The 13,605-nt window shown below is 39.5% G+C and overlaps 1 protein-coding gene and 1 long non-coding RNA gene across 3 annotated transcripts in view; one reads left to right on the forward strand and one right to left on the reverse strand.

Annotated features, from left to right (window-relative positions):
* Positions 1-13,605, reverse strand: part of SRPK1 (SRSF protein kinase 1) — a 74,677-nt gene that overhangs the window by 60,159 nt on the left and 913 nt on the right. The gene's annotated exons all lie outside the window — the stretch shown is intronic.
* LOC111750178 (uncharacterized) overlaps positions 12,810-13,605 on the forward strand; it is a 96,697-nt gene continuing 95,901 nt past the window's right edge. The window contains exon 1 of the long non-coding RNA XR_002785350.2: positions 12,810-13,492. This is a non-coding gene — a long non-coding RNA (uncharacterized LOC111750178). The remainder of the gene's footprint in view (positions 13,493-13,605) is intronic.

Below are 13,605 nucleotides of genomic sequence, written 5' to 3' on the forward strand. Positions count from 1 at the left end.
ACTGCTCTCTTGCTCCAACAGGGATTCTCTGTTGTGTTCCCTGTCGGCAGTCATCAGTGGTAGCTGGGTACCATCTAGTTCTTCCGATCTCAGGTTGATGCAGTCTCTGGTTTATGTGGCCCTTTCTGTCTCTTGGATGCATCTTTACCTTATTTCTTTGGTGTTCTTCATTCTCCTTTGCTCCAGGTAGGCTGAGGCCAATTGATGCATCTTAGATGGCTGTTTGTTAGTGCTGATGACCCCAGATGCCATTTACCAAAATGGGATGCGGAATGTTTTGATACATTTTGTTATGCCAACTGACCTAGTTTTCCCCTGAAAGCATGGTCTGCAAGCCCCCGTCCCTACTACTTTGGCTTTTGAAGCGTTTGGTTGTATTCAGGAAACTTCTCTGCTTTTGGTTTAGTCCAGTTGTGCTAACCTCTCTTATATCCAACATAAACTTTTAAGAGCTTAAAATCATGCCTGAATCTGGGTTTCTAAATACCAAATCCCAGTAAAAGGAATCATGGCTCCTCAGAGAAATGGCTTATTCTAGGAATGAGGCAAGGAAAAGACAAGAGGAATTTGTGACATCTTGTTGCCCAGGAAGTATAAAACTGCTGAAAGAATGAAGGAGACATGTCAAAAAGATAAGAAGCCAGCTTGAAGGGGTTCCCACTGGCCAAATTAGAGAATTTGAACATCAATTTAATGATAGCAATGGATTAAAGCCTACTGAAAAAAACAGGCTCCATTAGTTCATACCAATGACGATGGCTATGATGATGAATAAATGAGTGGGGAAAGTTCTTCCTAGTACTACTATGCTGACCAATAACTATATAAGGAAATAGTATAATTAGATAATCATCATTTTGCAACTATCATATTAACAATTGATTTAGACAAAAACCAGCAATGAAAGCTAAAACTAATTGTGAAATTTCAATGAGGAAAAAATTACTTATACAGGTCAAATAATCTCTCCACAAACTACTCATTAATTACAAAGACAAAAACCATCATGTCACGGCGGAGAAACTTGGCAGTAATCAATGGTAACATCACCGATACTGGGACAAATATGAATCCCTCCTGAGGAGATGCCACAAGAAGATAAAATTTACTTAGGTAGTATCAACACGCATAACCTAAGTCACAAGAAAACAGACAAACCCAAATTGAGGGCCATCCTATAGAAGAAATGGCCCATACTTTTCAAAGAAATCATTGTCAGGAAAGACAAAGCTGGCTGTGCAAAGTTTTAAAGAGACATAAAAACTAAAATCAATGTGTGATCCTGTGCTGGACTCTGGACCAAAAAAAGCCTTTATCTATAAAGGACATCGGGACAATTGCCTAATTTAAACAGGAGCTTTAGATAAAGCCAAAGTAATAAAGTAATAAAGCCAAAGTGATGTTTCATTTGCTGATTTTGATGATACTGTGATTATGTAAGTAACTCCTTGTTCTAAGAAAATACTTAAGTATTTAAGGAAAAGGGGGCATGATGTCTGTAACTTACTCTAAGTAGTTCAGAAAACAAAGCTTTTTCTGGCATCCACATCTTACACATTTAGGATTGGATTGGTCAACAAGCTTGAGAGACCTTATTTTCGGCAAGGTTCACAGCCTACATTTATAATAAACAGCCACTAGATGGCACCCTGTTCTATCCCATTGCCGTTCAGTCGATTATGACTCAGAGAGTGACTCTACAGAACCAGGTAGAACTGCCCCATAGGGTTTGCAAGGAGCACTTCGAGGATATTCAAACTGCAGATATCCGGGTTAGCAGCTGAACTCTTAACCGCTGGGCCACCAGGGTTTCCACGGCCTACATTCATGATTAACAGCCATTAGATGGCACCCTGTTGGTGACTGCCTAATTTCTGGAGCCTGGGTTTCCACAAGCAGCATGCTTTTAGGCACTGGTGGCACAGTGGTTAAGCACTCGGCTGCTAACCACAAGGTCGTCGATTTGAACCCACCAACTGTTCCACTGGGGAAAGATGTGACAGTATGCTTCCATAAAGATTACAGCCTTGGAAACCTTATGGGGCAGTTCTACTCTGTTCTATAGGGTCGCTATGAGTCAGAATAGACTCAACAGCAATGGGTTTGGATTTCATACTTTAACAAAACTGGAGATCTTCAATAAAGCACAATTATTAGGGACTCATTTTACAATCACAATAGATTTTTCACAGTGGCCTACAAGACCTTACGTGATCTGACTCTTCACTGCCCCCAAACCATTAGCTCTGACCTTATTCCCTTCAGTTGTCTCATGTAAAATGAGGGCAGGAATACCTACTTCATAGGGAACTTGTGAGGATATCTTTATCCAGTGCTTGGTCTGATAAATCTTCAAATACTTGTTCATTCATTCAACGAATTTTTGCTGAGTGCCTATATGTATGCCAGATACTTTTCTATGCACTGGAAACGCAACCATAAACTACAAAGTAGTCCCTGCCTCCAACATGTTTACATTCTAGCATGAGGTGACCAATCAGCCCAAATTTATCTGGTTCTTGAGTTTTAGCTGGTGAGTTACAAAAGTTGGGACAGCAAAAGTTATCAGTCCTACACCTCGATGTCTTCTGAGGTGATATGTGTTCTATAATGTCAGGCTATGAGAAGAGTTATAAAGAAAAAAGTAGGGTTAAGGGGACAGAGTGTGCTGATGCCGCTTTAAATCAGGTTTTCACATCTGAGTAAGGGTTTGAAGGCGGTAAGGGGCACTAGGGCTCAATCTGGAATAATTCAGAAGAAACTGACTTGAAGACAACGTGTTTAGGGTCTTAGAAATGATTTTGCTCTGGCTTCGAATAACAGACTAAAAGCTGACTGGAATAAGCAGCTTAGAAACCCTGGGTTACTTACATGTCAACTGTAATATTTTATTTCTTTCTGCTCTAACAGATACCTAAAATGTGGAAGCGGTTTTGAAACTGAATGGATAGAGGACTCAGAAGGAATTGAGAACTGTTAACAGCGGAAATGAAGCAGACGGCGAGGACCGGCGGCAGCAGAGATCCGACAGCAGCAGAGCCAGGAGTGAGCCGACTCCTGTAGCATGGAGCTGACTGCCTGTGCGCCGCAGGCAGCTTCCTGGTAGAGTGGGGTGTCTCCGGGCACTTAGCAGTTGAGCTAGGCTTGCCGACCCATGGAGCAAGAGCACTGAGTGCCTTCTGGCTGAAGTTTACTGGCGATGTGGGGTACCTCCAGGCACTTACTGGTGGAGCTACAGAGCTCTGGAACACTTGCCCCAGCAGAGCAGATGTGGGTGTGAGGCCCAAGGAGCCAAGAGGACAAGGAACCAGGAAGCAGAAGCTGAAGAGACAAGGAACACAGGAAGCTGAGCTGCCTCAGTTTCAAAAGGTATGCCCAGGACCACTGGGGTTTCAAAGGGTGGAGCCATGGCCTCTGGTGTTTCTAAGGGTGGAGTCGCCACTCAGATGGATGAGAATGGTGAACCTAAAGCCAAGGGAGCAGAATTGCTGTCCCAGTGGGCCTAGAAGGCAGAACTGAAGCCCAAAGCCGAGGGTTCTCCACTCAGAATCCAGAGAGTGTGGCCAATATCTAGAGTCTGGAGGGCAGGGCTATTGTGTAAATGGTCTCAGAGAACAAACAATTATTTTCGAGGCCTTAAGGGCTAATGTAATGTGTTCTGACTTGCTTGGTGCCTGTTATGCCTTCTTTCCCTCCCATTTCTTCTTTTTTGTAATGGCAATGTGTAGCTTATGCCTGTTCTGCCATTGTATTTTAGAAACAGATAACTTGTATTCTACATTTCACAGATTAAGAGGAATTTTTGGATTTTGGACTTGGAGTTGAATTAAGACTTCTGGAACAATAGGATGGGGTGAATACGTTTTACATGTGGCAAGGTCATGAATTTTGGGGGCCCAAAGGGTAGAATGTCATGGATTGAATTGTGTCCCCCAAAAATATTGACAACTTTGTTAGGCCATGATTCCCAGTATTGTGTGGTTGTCCTCCATTTTGTGATTTTCTTGTGTTATAAATCATAATCTTCGCCTGCGGTTAAACAGGATTAGGGGAGAACGAAACACCCTTGTTCAGGTCACATTCCTGATTCAATGTAAAAGGAGTTTCCCTGGGATGTGAACTGTACTATCTTTTATCTTACAAGCGATAAAATGAAACGGAAGCAAGCAAAGAGTTGGGGACCTCATGCCACCAAGAAAGCAGTGCCAGGAGCAGAGCATGTCCTTTGGACCGAGGGTTCCTACATGGAGATGCTCCTAGTCCAGGGGAAGATTGATGACATGGACCTCTCTCCATAGCCGAAAGAGAGAGAAAGCCTTCAGCTGGAGCTGATGCCCTCAATTCTAGCCTACTAGATTGTGAGAGGATAAAATTTCTGTTTCTTAAAGCCATCCACTTGTAGTATTTCTGTTACAGCAGCACGAGATGACTAAGACAGGCTATAAATAAAAATTAGGTTGGGTTAAGCAGACAGAGTATGCTGTTGCCATTTGAACCGATTTTTCACATCTGAGTTTGACGGAGGTAAGGGGCAGTAGGGCTTAATCTGGAATAATTCAGGAGAAGAAACTGACTTGAAGACAATGTGTCTAGGGTCCTGGAAAAGATTTTGCTCTGGCTTCAAATAAGAGACTAAAAGCTGGCTGGAATAAGCACCTTAGAAGCTCTAGGTTACTTACAAGTAAACTGTAATATTTTATTTCTTTCTGCCTCAGGGAAGAGGGGAATTGTAGGATGTCCTAATGCAGAAAGCTATCTTCTAGGAACTGGAGGAAAATCATATTTGTGTATTTACCTCCCTTAAAACGCACCGCCATCGAGTCGATTCCGACTCATAGCGACCCTATAGGACAGAGTAGAACTATAGAGTTTCCAAGGAGCGCCTGGTGGATATGAACTGCCAATCTCTGTTAGCAGCTGTAGCACTTAACCATTACGCCACCAGGGTTTCCTTACCTCCCTTAAGAGACTGTAAATCCCTTGAATATAAGGGCTGTGTTTTAGTCATCTCTGTTTTTTTTGGTTGTTGGTTCTGTATCCCTTCTAAAGTATCACACCTACTGAGAACTGATACAAAGATGACATATGATACTATTTTAAGTTCCAGGACCTGCATACAGTGGCGCTCAATAAATGCTGAATTTCTTCCACCAACACTTTTTCCACATCTATTCTTCCTGACAGAAAACTCCTTTCTTTTGCAAGGTAACAATCTTTTACAACTTCTTTATGAAGCTAATTTTATCTGAACTTAATTTCTGAGACATACGCAAATAATTTCAATTCAGAAATTCTAAACTGGAGCTAAGATTTGGCAACATCAAAACAAGTTTATAAGTTTATGCCTAAGTTTATTAGGTATTATATAAAAATCATTCAATATAACCCATCCCTGATCTTTAGATGACTATACACTCCCATATAGACCTGATACAGACACATACATAGAAAACACCAAAAGATGAGTTAAAACTATTTGTTTGATACACAAATAGTAATTAAGAAACTTCACATATATGCCACCAATGACTGCCCTGACAGGGAACGCAACAGAGAATCCCTGATGGAGTAGGAGAAAAGTGGGATGCAGACTTGAAATTCTACTAAAAAGTCCAGGTTCAATAGTGTGGCTGAGACTGGAGGGAGCCCAGAGGTCATGGCCCCCAGACTTTGTTAACCCAAAGCTAAAGCCAACTCTTCAGACAAAGATTAGACTGGACTATAAGACATAAAATGATACTGGTGAGGAGTGTGCTTCTTAGCTCAAGTAGACTGTGTGGGAAGCTCCTGTTTGGAGGCGAGATGAGAGGGTCAGAGGGGGGACAGGAGCTGATTGAATGGACCCAGGAAATATAGGGTGGAGAGGAGGAGTATGCTGTCACACTGTAGGGATAGCAATTAGGGTCACATAGCAGTGTGTGTATATGTTTTTGTATGAAAAACTGACTTGAGTTGTAAACTTTCACTTAAAGCACAATAAAAAAAATCATAATTAAAAAAAGAAAAAATATCATATAAAGGTCCAAGGTGTGAAAGAAAGCAGTCATCAGAGCACATCAACTCAGCTCTGGGCTAGGCACTCATCCTCAGAACCTCACCATCTGCAATAAGGCCAACTCAGACTCTTAAAAGTCAAATGAAACTGTTTAAGTTCACCCAACAATGGTGTTGGAGGCACATTTAACCCACAACTGTGTGATTCAAAAAGACAGGCTCTTTTTCGTAAATAGCTCCTATTCCCAGGGAGTATGTTGCTGTTGTTGTTAGCTGCCAATTAAGTTGGCCCGACTCATGACGACCCCATACACAATGGAACAAAACACTGCCGGTCATGTGCCATCCCCGTGGTCAACTGTGTTTTCATTGGGTTTTCGGGAGTAGATTGCCAGGCCTTTCATCCTAATTCATCTTAGTCTGAAAGCTCTGCTGAAACCTGTTCAGCATTATAACTACATGCAAGCTGGTAGCTACACGTGAGGTGCACTGGCCAGGAATCAAAGCTGAGCCTTGGAAGTGTTCTATGCAAACCCACATGAAAGACAAGAACTCTTCCACTGAACCCCGACTGCCCACTCCAGTGAGTATATAACTGTATTATTCTTCCACATGAGCCTTTAGTTACCCAACTTATCCCATTACATTTTTAATATTAGCATAGAAGAGACAAGGAGTATCAAGGGAGCTTGCCACCAATCTCATGTGTAGACAGAACGTAGAGAACTTGGCATCTTTGATCAAGCGGCTTGGTGAAATGACATTCAAGAAATGTCACAGGCCGAAGAATAACACCACAACTAAGAGCAAACTGAATGAGGAAAAGGTATGGATGGAGGTATACTAGCCATTTTCATTGCCCAATAAGTTACATTTATAGTCAGCTACAAAATGAGGCTATCCTACGATTTCAGAAAACAAAAATTCAAAACACCATCCCCAAAAGGACAAGTACCCCAAATGATCCTAGGCATTTAATTTTTTTTTTCATTTAACCAAAATGAGTTGAAAGCTTATGTCCACACAAAAACCTGCACACAAGTGTTTACAGCAACACTATTCATAACTGTCAAAAATTTGCAATCTAGATGTTCTTCAATAGGTGAACAGATAAACTGTGGTACATCCATACGATGGAATATTACTTGACAATAACAAAAAAAGAAATGAGCTATCAAGCCACGAAAAGGCATGAAGGAAGCTTAAATAAATACTGCTAAGGGAAAAAAATCAGTCTGATTCCAATTATATAACATTCCAGAAAAGGCAAAACTATAGAGACACTTAAAAGATGAGGAAGTACCAGAGGTTGAGGGAGGAAGCAGGGGAGAAGTGAACAGGTGTGGCACAGGGGTACACATTTATCAAAACTCATATGGCCGTACAACACAAAGAATGAAACTAATGTAAACTATGGTCTTCAGTTAGTTAATAATACTGTATCAATATTGGGTCATCAATCATAACAAATGGGCCATAATCAATGCAAAATGTTAATAGGGGAAACTGGGGGTAGGGAGAGGGAGTATTTGGGAACTTTCTGTACTTTCTGCTCAATTTTTCTGTAAACCTAAAACTGCTCTCAAAAATAAAGTCCAGTAACCTAAAAAAATTTTTCGGTAGCCTTGTTAAATATGCCTAGAAACTAAGAACAAAGAATTGAGCAAATCAAATATTACATACAGGTTAGTGACATGACTTATGGTACCAACACTAAACTTCAAGGCACTGATGTTTGTTCACCACTATTCATGACAATTGTTATATGGTAGTTAAAATACATATTAAATGATCCCAAACTTTCTTGATAAACTATCCTAAAATACCCAACAGTACTTGTTCAAGGCATTTAAGCCACCAATAAATTTATGAAGCAATGAATTACACCCAGACTCAACCTTCATCCATACAACTAAAGGCAAGCCCTGGTACAAATGAACAACACGGTTTTTATGTATCTAGTTCCTGTCAACTGATTTTTGTGTTCAGTGGGACTATTTCGCTATTATACCTCTCTAAAAGTAAACAAAAGTATATTTAAACTATTCTGTGGTTTTTGGTAACTTTCTGAAATAATTTCTTGTTAAATTAGTTGAAAAACTGGATATTCTAGTCTTCACAGCTGATCTCATGGGTCTTTTTTCAAATTTCCATTGTTAATCCTTCAGTAAGAGGCCCATAGAACCACAGGGCTCTTCCACAATTTACCGTATCTTTGGGAGAGGATGCTTGACACAATAGGCCTATTAATGCCTAATTCTCATCCTAAAGACCCTGGAGCTGAGATTACAAAGGGCAGGCTACAAACCAACTCCTGTCCCTGAACTTTCATTTACAATGGCTTCAAAAAAAAAAAAAAAGACAAAATAATTACAAACACTTAACAATCTGGATAATCACATAAAAACCCAGGAATCCAGTTTCTCTCAAAAAATCTGAAGACCTAGTAACACTGGACTCGTCTTCTCTCTCACAGAGCAACCAGCAGAAGCTAAAGAGCCTTCTTCACTTTAGGTAGGAAGGAAGAGGGCCACTCTGTGCATTCTAATAACTACCATTCTCTTTAGTCTTACTCATAGCTTGCTTCAAAACCCATATTTAAAAAATAACTCACAACAATCAAAAATTACATACAATATTCATTTTAAGCTACAAAGATGACCCAAATAATTCTGGGAAAAAAAAAAAAAAGGCCAAAGATGATATAAAACTAAAAGCAAAATTATACAAATCTCTTCCTTCCTACCTAAAAAAAGTGGTGACATAATCCCAGAACCAGGAACTAGCCCATGCAACTTTAAAACTCAGTAACCCGACTCTACATCCCTGTGAACAAACAAAAAAGTAGTGAGCTTTCTTTGGTAATCATATAGTCAGCAGAGCATTGGCACTGTCATTCTGAGACTGTTGTATGTATACTGTGGGAAAAGGAAAATGAGTAACTATGTTGGTGCTGTTGACAACTGGAGTTTTCAGCATGGAAGAAAGGAGACAGGGATGTAAATCAAAAAAAGATAAGAAAAATCCTGGGTCCTAGACTGATTTTTAAGCTAAGACTTCTTGGAGAAAGGGCTATTTCCTAGTCAGGTGCAAAAAAATGTACAAGATGAGCCCGGAACATATTGTCATACCAGAGAGCAAAAAAGCTAGCAAAGACAAGTCAGTTGAGTCAACCGGACTCAGGAACCATCATGAAGAGGCTCCAACTGGCCAATGATGAAACAATCAAAAAGAGCAGTCAGTCACAGAAGACCACATATTGTATGATTCCATTTATATGAAACATCTAGAATAAGCAGATCTATAGAGACAGAAAGTAGTCCAAGTCTTTGTTCAAATGTCACCTTCTCAGTGTGCCCCTGAGCGCTCTATTTAAACGTGTAACCCCATCTCTTCTTCCCAAATCCCTGGTATCCTCTACTTTGAAATTTTTTCTGTAACATTCATTACCTAATATACTATGTAATGTACTTATTATATCTATTGTTTATTGTCTGTCTCCCTCTACCAAAATAAAGCTCAAAGGCAGGATTTTTTTTCATTGATGTACGTAGAACAGAGCTTTGAACATGGAAGGTGTTCAAAAACTAGAGTAAAGCCTGTGAAAGCCAGAGCTTGTGTAAGGCAGAAACCTGTCAGAGAAGGAAAACTCTACTTTCCACTAATAAAGAGCAAGAGAAAAGCGGTAAGACTGCACCATCAAACGTGGAAAATTTGCAAGACCGAAAAACAAGGCAGTCCCGTTGAGTTCTGGCTCTCACAGGTTTCACTGTATTTGTTTAATGAATAGGAGTTAAACTGGATGTCTTTCTGGAGCAAATTTTTGAAAATATATATTAAAAGTCTTTAAAATGTACACACCAGTAATATACTTCTAAGAATTTATCCTAAGGAAATAATCACCAGTGTGAGCAATGATTTGTGCAAAAGCATCATTCATCTTCACTGTGAATTGTGAAAAACTGGAGAGTCCACAGTGGAACATTTAAAATGATACAGAATATTTAATGTTATGGGAAATGTTTATGATAATGTTAAGTGGGAAAAATAGGCCCAATGATTCCATTTTTGTCTTAAAACGGTATGTACGTATGTATACTATATATACGTACATATTATTAGGAACTAAGATAAACTACGGTACATTCACTTAATGTTAAAAATGTCACACCCACTTGACGCTGGATGAGACTACTCCACGTGGCCTGATATGGAACCATCCCTAAGACTTGGTGAAAAAGGGCAGACCTTAAGACAATTAAGTAAGACTACACTAAATGGAACTGATAAAGAGCCAATTTCCAAGGCACACTGTTAAGTGTAAAAACATCCAATGCCATTTAATTTTTTAAAATTCTTCCAAGTTGACACTTTCTATTGCCTTCTGGATAAAAATGTTGAAAATTTTGAAGTATTTTCCCTTCTAAATCCTCATTTTGCATTTTTTGAAAATTACGAAGTAAAACCACTAACTCCCCTGACTCCAAAGATCAGTGACTGCTAGAATGAGCAAAAGCACTTCCCCGGCTCAATTAAATAGTTTTACTACCAAATTTATACTAAACCCATAAAGGTCTTTAACTGCAAATAAGGTGAAAATTACTATCCAAACTAATTTCCTGAGCTAAGTAATAAAATCAGGTATGAAATTCATTCTGAAATTATGTCCCATGAAAGCAATATCAAAAAATAGATTTTAACTGGGTTAAATTATAAAAACTTATGACAGACAGGTAAAGACACACAGCTCCTGGCATACATATTGAAAACTGAGTACTAAAGAGAGATAAAGCACAGTGCTCTTTCAGAGACATAAGCCATTGGGCCATGAAAGGGAGCCTCATTACTCAATCTCTACCTTATTTTGTTCTCAGAATCACCACAAGGAGTTATCGCTTGGAGACAGCACAGTTAGTACTCAGGGCTTTGGAGATCTGAGGTTGAATCCCAGCTTTACAACTTTCTACAGGAGTGACCTAGCATATCTCAGTTTCCTAATCTTTAAAGTACAATGGAGATCATCACCAACTTGCTTATGTCAGTAAATAAAAGCACAGCGTCTCAAAAAGTGAAATGGAGAAGGAATTATTCAAATAGGACAACTAAAAATCCCTAAAATATTTCAGTACAGGAAAAGAACCCAAAGGAAAAAAATTCTACAGTGCACTAAGCTGGCAGGCAGGAGCCCTGGATACATTATTTCATGTATCTGGGTTCTAGTTTTAAGATCTATAAAACCAAGGAACCAAAAATTCTTTCCATCTGTACCACACCATGATTAAATTACCCACCATTTACTCTCCCACTTACCTTTAAAAAGGGAATAAATTAGGGATGCCATTCACTGTTACACATAAACCCGCAAAAGCCGGAACCTACGTAAGGCGGAAACCTGTCAGAGAAGTAAAACTCAAATATTTTCCACTAAAATGAGCAACAGAAAAGTGGTAAGACTGTGCCCAGTCAAAGTTGGAAAACTTGTAATACCCAGAAAACAAGGCAGTCCCATGGAATTTGGCTCTTACAGGTTTTATTTTACTTCCAAAATTCTTCATTTAAATGCTTGCTTTTTGTATCTTTAGGTCCTCATCAATTTTCATTATAACTAAGCTACCAGTTATAACTATATGTGAGACTGTTTCCTTAAGTGACTTGTCCAAGGTCAGACTGCTAAAAAGTGGCAAAACCAGAGTTCAAGATTTAGACAGGTCTCACTCCAAAGACCAAACTTTATGGCATGTTCCTTCCCCAGACCCTCTCCCTGACTAATCGCTGGTAACCAGCAGCTTTCATTTGTAAAATGACTGGAAGTCATCAGGAGTGCATGGAACAGAGTCAAGTTACATAAGCCTGGTGGGACTTGAACTTCTGACTTTATAGCACTCTAACCAAGTTAATTAATAATTTCAGCTACTTAAAAGGAGGCTGGAGAAAAAAAAGTCAAAATTATAAAGAAAACTACTACTTGAAAACAAATTAAAAACAACTAATTACAAGTCAACGGGGCAGTTTATTCACATATACTTTCAGGAGTCAAACTTGTGCAAGATGAAATATTCAGTAAAATGACTACTAGATTATCTGTACTAGTCCCTTCCTTTTGTGCAAGTATGGAAATAATTAAGAACACAAATAACAGTAGGTTACTGATGCTCGTGAATGAAGAAGTAACAGATAATCCAAAATTCATCTATTTGGCTTTAAAAATAAAGTATATGATCTAAATAGATAATCCAAAGTAATGAAAGTCTGGTGTTAAAAATAAAGTTTATGATCATCTATGTACATTTACCTCCCTAATTATAGTCTGATTCAGGCTAAAATAAAGATTAATTCCCTAGTAGTAAGAGAGTCCAGGACAGATAACTTCTAAATAACAGTGAATAATAAAATCACAACCTCTTTACACAAGTAGAAAACAAAACTTTTTATAATACGTTCCTATCAGACCCACAAAGAACAGCAAAACTAAAGCATGGAAAAAAAGAGCAACTTATCTAAATTTCCACTGCACACTAGAATTGGGTTAAGTCCTTACTCTTCTCATTAAACCGATCTAGGATTAACCACTGATTGTGAACAATGCATATATGGATAATCGAGTGGTAAATATATTCACATATATATAAACTCATGCTTAAATGCCCTGGTCAACAAGTGCATTGCAAAATAAAAAATTTCCTAAGACAGATAACGAATGGAGCAAGAGGTGAGATCACCTACATTTTAGCACTACTGAAAAATAAGTCATTATGTACACACACACACACACACACACACACACACACACGGTCTGGTATTGTCATTCAGTAGGGTAACCTAGGAAGGCCTTTGAAATGTGTTTGATCAGCACAGAAAGAATCAGACTACCTAAAAACCAGAAATGCAAAGAAAGTCACAAGACATCGAGTAAATGGCAAAGTGTCAAGAACATAATGCAGCTACAACTAAGAATTAGATGGAGAATACAAGTTATCTAAAAGCCGGTTTCCAAGACCTTTTCCAATGAAATATTAGTACACGTAAAAGTTCTTCAGACTAAGCCTGACTTGCAGAAGCCCTCTATCGGGTGCTTCTAGTAGGCTGTGACCAACTTTGTGTTTCCCACAATAGCGCTAAACCACTGTGACGCATCCTGCGGATAAAACTGGACATGTGGCACTTAATACACCAAACCAGAATCACCTACAGTGTCAGTTAGCTCAAGAGCCTTCCCATCACTATGTGAGGGCCCCTCCAGAGGGTATCTGCATTCCGTGTGAGGTTCAGAGAGAACAGATGCTACCTGTGTACACACAGTGGTCTGCCTGCACACCGCAAGGACCGAGATGCGCCTTGCAGGCTCAGGAAGTTGACTAGCCAGGAGAAAGCTTCATGCCCTCTATGAAAGGGAGCGTGTGGTTGGCAGAACCAGAAGTAAACATGGAAAATTCATTCAAGAATTTCCTGACGGCCTACTGTGCTGACGTTGGAGGCAAGTTAAGACGCTGGGAAGCAGGTACTGAAAACAGTCCAGAGTCCACAAATAGCCTAATAATGATCTACCAGTTCCAGGTGGGAGGCCCAAGCTACAGGAGGTTGTGCCTTCCTCTCTGGAGTTGTGTCCCAGGA

This window comes from Loxodonta africana, chromosome 1, assembly GCF_030014295.1.
Source record: "Loxodonta africana isolate mLoxAfr1 chromosome 1, mLoxAfr1.hap2, whole genome shotgun sequence".
Classification (NCBI taxonomy): domain Eukaryota; kingdom Metazoa; phylum Chordata; class Mammalia; order Proboscidea; family Elephantidae; genus Loxodonta; species Loxodonta africana.